At 42.9% G+C, this 6,948-nt stretch overlaps 2 non-coding genes across 2 annotated transcripts; one reads left to right on the forward strand and one right to left on the reverse strand.

Moving 5' to 3' along the window:
• Positions 1-6,193: 6,193 nt before the first annotated feature.
• On the forward strand, positions 6,194-6,266 carry TRNAF-GAA (transfer RNA phenylalanine (anticodon GAA)). Its single transcript has one exon. It is a non-coding gene; the product is annotated as a tRNA-Phe (tRNA).
• A 599-nt stretch (positions 6,267-6,865) lies between these two features.
• On the reverse strand, positions 6,866-6,948 carry TRNAL-UAG (transfer RNA leucine (anticodon UAG)). The gene has a single exon. It is a non-coding gene; the product is annotated as a tRNA-Leu (tRNA).

The raw sequence follows: 6,948 nt of genomic DNA on the forward strand, positions 1-6,948 counted from the left end.
GGCAATAGCTGTAGACGCTCTGGTAACACCGTGGGTGTACCAGTCAGTGTATGTGTTCCCTCATCTGCCTCTCATACCCACGGTACTGAGATTGATAAGATGGAGAGGAGTAAGCACTATATTCGTGGCTCCGGATTGGCCAAGAAGGACTTGGTAACCGGAACTTCAAGAGATGCTCACGGAGGATCCGTGGCCTCTACCTCTAAGAAGGGACCTGCTCCAGCAAGGACCCTGTCTGTTCCAAGACTTACCGCGGCTGCGTTTGACGGCATGGCGGTTGAACGCCGGATCCTGAAGGAAAAAAGGCATTCCGGATGAAGTCATCCCTATCCTGATCAAAGCCAGGAAGGATGTAACCGCAAAACATTATCACCGCATTTGGCGAAAATATGTTGCGTGGTGCGAGGCCAGTAAGGCCCGACGGAGGAAATTCAACTGGGTCGATTCCTACATTTCCTGCAAACAGGAGTGTCTATGGGCCTGAAATTGGGGTCCATTAAGGTTCAAATTTCGGCCCTGTCAATTTTCTTCCAAAAAGAACTAGCTTCAGTCCCTGAAGTTCAGACGTTGTAAAAGGGGTACTGCATATACAGCCTCCTTTTGTGCCTCCAGGGGCACCTTGGGATCTCAATGTAGTTTTTGGGTTCCAAAAGTCACATTGGTTTGAACCACTTAAATCTGTGGAGTTAAAGTATCTCACATGGAAAGTGGTCATGCTGTTGGCCCTGGCCTGGGCCAGGCGCGTGTCAGAATTGGCGGCTTTATCCTGTAAAAGCCCTTATCTGATTTTCCATTCGGACAGGGCGGAATTGAGGACTCGTCCTCAGTTTCTCCCTAAGGGGTTTCAGCGTTTCACCTGAACCAACCTATTGTGGTGCCTGCGGCTACTAGGGACTTGGAGGACTCCAAGTTGCTAGACGTTGTCAGGGCCCTGAAAATATATGTTTCCAGGACGGCTGGAGTCAGAAAATCTGACTCGCTGTTTATCCTGTATGCACCCAACAAGCTGGGTGCTCCTGCTTCTAAGCAGACTATTGCTCGTTGGATTTGTAGTACAATTCAGCTTGCACATTCTGTGGCAGGCCTGCCACAGCCAAAAATCTGTAAATGCCCACTCCACAAGGAAGATGGGCTCATCTTGGGCGGCTGCCCGAGGGGTCTCGGCTTTACAACTTTGCCGAGCAGCTACTTGGTCAGGAGCAAATACGTTTGTAAAATTCTACAAAATTGATACCCTGGCTGAGGAGGACTTGGAGTTCTCTCATTTGGTGCTGCAGAGTCATCCGCACTCTCCCGCCCGTTTGGGAGCTTTGGTATAATCCCCATGGTCCTTACGGAGTCCCCAGCATCCACTTAGGACGTTAGAGAAAATAAGAATTTACTTACCGATAATTCAATTTCTCGTAGTCCGTAGTGGATGCTGGGCGCCCATCCCAAGTGCGGATTGTCTGCAATACTGGTACATAGTTATTGTTACCAAAAAATCGGGTTATTGCTGTAGTGAGCCATCTTTTCTAGAGGCTCCTCTGTTATCATGCTGTTAAATGGGTTTAGATCACGAGTTGTACGGTGTGATTGGTGTGGCTGGTATGAGTCTTACCCGGGATTCAAAATCCTTCCTTATTGTGTACGCTCGTCTGGGCACAGTATCCTAACTGAGGCTTGGAGGAGGGTCATAGGGGGAGGAGCCAGTGCACACCAGGTAGTTCTAAAGCTTTACTTTTGTGCCCAGTCTCCTGCGGAGCCGCTATTCCCCATGGTCCTTTCGGAGTCCCCAGCATCCACTACGGACTACGAGAAATAGAATTATCGGTAAGTAAATTCTTATTTTTTTACTTCCAATGTCAACGCCAACTCTATCAAATTCCTTGACTTGATACTAGCAGGAGTGGAAGGTAAAGTAATCACGAAGAACTACATCAAAACAGTAGACAGAAACAGCTACCTACATTACAAAAGCAATCACCTGAAAAAATGAAGAACATCCCATATTCCCAATTCCACAGAATTAAGAGAAATTGCAGCACAGTAGAAGATTGCGAGGCACAGTTTGAGGTGTATGGGAGTAGATTTGAGGAGAAGAATTATCCAACGGGAATTATTTATGAAGCCATTATGAAAACAAGGGACACTGACAGAGAAAAACTACTGGAATATAAGGACAAAGGGGAGAAGAAGGAACAGGTGGCCTTCATCACCACATACAGTCGCCATGAGTGAGTTATAAGAAACTCAGTTTGAAACCACTGGGACATCTTACTCATGAACCCCATTTTAAAAGAAATGCTCCCGCCAAAACCTCCAGATTATCTTTAGGAAATCAAAGAGCCTCAAGGACTTGATGGCACCCAGTATGCTACCAGGAAAGTTAGCTAGTACCCAAATCATGCCAAAATGTACAGGATCACACAAATGCGGACGTTGCAACATCTGCAAGTATCTTCACCCAAATAGGAAAACTTTCAGCGATTCGGATAAAAAAAAAGGAATACAAAATAAAAGAATTTATGAACTGCAATAGCACTTCTGTCCTCTATCTTTTGGAATGCAAGTGTGGGAAAAATTGTCAGGAAAACAAAGATGCCATCCAAGATTCGCATTCAGGAGCATATTCGCAACATAAAAAACCAAAGTAGACACTCAAATGCAATATCCAGGCACTTCAACACACATATCTCCAATCCAGCAGATTTGACCTATAAAGCTATTGAATTGGTGAAGCTTGGAGAAAGAGGTGGCGATCTGGCAAATAAACTTTCCAGACGTGAGAGGTTTTGGATCTTCCAGCTCCAAACGATACACCCTTCTGGGTTCAACGACAACTACGAGATAGCTCCATTCCTGTAGAGGTTCTGTCTTCTTGAAGGATATCCTGTACTACAGCCCATTCCCACTTTTAAGTATTCACCCTTAGTCACCCCTTCCCTCTATTTGTTTCACCTATTTATTTCACTTGTTTCTATAAATTAAAAACACATTATTGCACTTTATTTAGTCACTGATAAAGAATAGTATGAATCTTGATGATATACGAGTTATACAAATGTACGACCAACCTCCACTGGAAATGCCCAATCTCATCTGATCTTGGAAGCTAAGTAGTGTGGGGCCCGTCCAGTACTGGGATGGGGGACCACCTGGGAAGATTGGGTTCCATAAACAAACCATAAAGAATAAACTAATACACATGTGATTCTAGAGAACACATAAACACAGATATCTTATTTTCAGTCACTAATTATTATACATGTTTAATAATGTAAATATTCACATTAAAACTCTGTAAGGCAATAATTACTCCAGAACTCTAACTATATTCACATATATGTTATTAATTACATTTAAAAAAAATTAAAATAATCACTACTGTAACATGTCACCAAATAATTTATCATTTATTTATTAAATTATTCAATATTCTGTATTGTTTATATACTATGCAGAACACATCCACTCAGTTTGTCACTTATAGGATATCAAATGTGATCTATGAACACTTAAATATATAAAAGAAATATGCTGAAGAAACCTCCTTAGAAATATGATTAGTTTATTTAATCCCATTTTTCATTATTCTTTTCTGCTCACAAACGAAACCCTATGCAGAGAATACACTGCATTGTCCTCAGTTAATGGTCTCCTTAAAGATGGCTACCGGGACTGAAAGAATACCGCTAACAGAATGGAAGTGAGGTGGACCACATCACTGGAAGCAATGTGCGTTCCACGGCATCACCGTCCTCTGGACATGTGCAGAGAGGAGCCGGAAGTGGTACTGAAGTGCCACATACCCAGTACAAATGAACATACACAGGCAGTGTGGCGGAAATGCCACCTTCAATAAAGAACTGTTAAAATCTTAGTTTTTAAGCAGAGAAAACGTACATTTTTTATGTTTAAGACTTAATTATGCTGTTCTGTGTCGGCTAATATATATAGAATGCCATAATGCCCTAGTATCATCATTAATTACTAAGTGCAGGAAGTGATGTCACAACTGTATACCTAATTGTTAGGGGTATAAGTAAGAGCCATGTCACAGCAAACAGAACCCCTTGATGAAGTTTTAGGACGAAACGCATTGGGTTTCCCTCACTGTGACCTCCAGCACCTTAAAGATGATATACCTCCTTTTTATACTTGTATAAAAAAAATGTTTTTAAGAAATAGTCATTTTTTTTTATATAACCGAACATAGTGTATTTTATGCTCTGTTCATCTTTCAAGCCTTTTTTATATATAAATTTTTTTATGTCTGTAATAAAATATATTTGTTAAACTTTTAAATTTAATATGCTTATAATTTAACTTATTGACATATTAGCACCAGTGGTCGCTAGGTACCCTCATTCTATCTTCTCAAGTGACTATTTTCATTTGAATTTATTTTACTATTCCAACCTGATACCGTTTTAATTTTAATACAACAATTTATGTGTGATTATCTGTTTATACAGATTATACTAATATGTCCATTGCCACTTGTTTAAATACTCCCATGCTTTCTCCCTATAGGAATATTAACTCACTGATATCACTATGTGAAACCTTGATTGAATACAGGTGATTTGTGTAAATACATCAGCAATGCTACTGAATAAATACACATCCTGGTGTAAACTTCAAACTATACTACATCTTGAAAAAAACACCAGCAGGACATTGAAATGATCTTCTTGTCTTGGCACTACGGCAAGAACAGCGACATTAAAACAAAGCAATCTGAATTTCAAATTTCTACAATTATCCTGACTCATTTGGGGTACTCCCAAAGTTCCAGTAAATTGCCTGTCCTATACTTCACTACCATCCCATGGCACAGCAATCAAATGACCAGCCAGTTACTGAAAAACGAGGTGGCATCTCCGTAGCTTCCGCTACACTTCCAGGCTGGGTTGGTCATGAGATGCTGGCCGTTTTGCAATGTCAGTTCAGGACTACACTATTTGCGGCTGGGCCACACTGCTGATCTCTGGGGACATGAGCGGTTACAGCTGCCACCGACTGACACATTAGTGGCTTCTCTTCTCACAGAGAAGCCCACCATCCACAGGGAGGACATTCTAGTGTGTGACTGTGTCTCACAATTGCAGGAGGCATAGTGGAGCACACAGTCATTTCATCTATTCGGGAACATTCCCATACCTCCCAACATGACCTTCTCCAGGAGGGACAGAAAGCTCTGCTTCTGGATTCCCTCATAATTTATGATTGCCATCAGAGGCGTCACCGGGTGTGGTGACACCCGGTGCGCGCCCCTGATCTCCTGCCGTGATCGCGGCAAAATGGGGCGTGGTCTTGTACTTAGGGGGCGTGGCTTTGTGGGGATCCCGGAATCATCACTCTGGGGGGCGTGCCCAGCATCTCCGGAGATGCTGGGCTTCCCCCAGAGCGAGTCTCCGTCTGCTGTCGGCTCCTCTTCTGTGACAGGAGCCGGGTGCTGTAGGAGACTTTCTCACTGCAGCACCTGGTTCCTGTCAGTGCGGAGGAGCTGACATTTGGTGTCACCCTCCTCCAGGCGTCACACCCGGGTGCGGGCCGCACCCGCCTTGTGATGCCACTGATTGCCATCACCTGTGCTGAAACGCCTTTCTTATCCAATGATTAACCTGTTCAATACAGGTGTCGGCCATCATAAATGAAGAAAAAAGTCCAGAAACAGGGCAATGTGTCCCTCATGGAGAGGGTTATATTGGAAGGTATGCATTCTATCTATTTAAAAACATACTTTTTTTTCCCAACAAGGTAAAATCTGGGTTTCATGCATAGCTACAGACATCCGGGCTGCTCTTTCCGGGAAAGAGCAGCCAGGTCGGCTCAGTCGGGAGGTGGGGCAGAGGTAGGATGCGTCAAAGGTGGTGGGGTGGAGGCAGAGCACTATAAAGGAGGCGGAATGGGGTATTTGGTGACCGTAATTGCGTCATTGTAGCCACACCACCCGCTCTGCAATGAGGCGATTACTGGCAATATACAGCAGAGAGGGTGGCTACGATGGCACAATTCAGTGAGAATCGCTTAATCAACTGGCCAGTCACCAACTTGTTAGCATTAATATGCAGAGGTAAAGTGTCCTCTCATTACCTCATTTTATTCTCTTCCTCTTGCTGACATATTTTGTAAATGATTCATAATCTGTTAACAGAAAGATGGTTTGTGTCACTTCACTCTGATGTGTTCCACATTGTACCTCACAGCCGAAATAGCTCAGTTGGGAGAGCGTTAGACTGAAGATCTAAAGGTCCCTGGTTCGATCCCGGGTTTCGGCAGATCCTTTTAGTGCTTTCAAAGCTCACCTCTATTTCACCAATTATTAATTTCTGTGTCACATCTCTGAAAAACACATAACCCACTGAAAATGAAATAAAACATTTTCTGACAACTCTTTGTTCATCAACGTATCAAAAAATTTGTCAGGTAGTTGGGGACAGAGGCTGAGACTTGTGGTGATCATAGTGTAAATTCTGAATTAATGGATGTCAGTAACAGAACACCCAATTTAGGAATGAGAGCAGATAAGTCTTGAATATTGGACTTTACAAGTGGGTAATTTAATTAACAGAAATGGACATTGCACCGCAGTGCAGGACAGAGCACTTCTGAGTGTCACTGGCACATTGTATTTGAATGATAAGTATCGTAGATTAAAGCTATTGCTGATTCATTTCCCAATCAGTTATGCAGCAGCAGATCCTTAACCATCACATCCAGTCCAAGTGAGGGAGAACAGTGAGGAGATGACATAAAGCAGCTTCATTTAATATATATAGAATCTACTAGAATGAAACATAGCCCTGCATCCATCTATAACACTGAAACATCTTCAATCTCTACTTTTTCATTAATGAACTTAAAAAAATAAAACAAATGTCAGAAGTGGGATTCGAACCCACGCCTCCAGAGGAGACTGCGACCTAAACGCAGCGCCTTAGACCGCTCGGCCATCCTGAC

This window comes from Pseudophryne corroboree, chromosome 10 (genome assembly GCF_028390025.1).
Source record: "Pseudophryne corroboree isolate aPseCor3 chromosome 10, aPseCor3.hap2, whole genome shotgun sequence".
Classification (NCBI taxonomy): Eukaryota; Metazoa; Chordata; class Amphibia; order Anura; family Myobatrachidae; genus Pseudophryne; species Pseudophryne corroboree.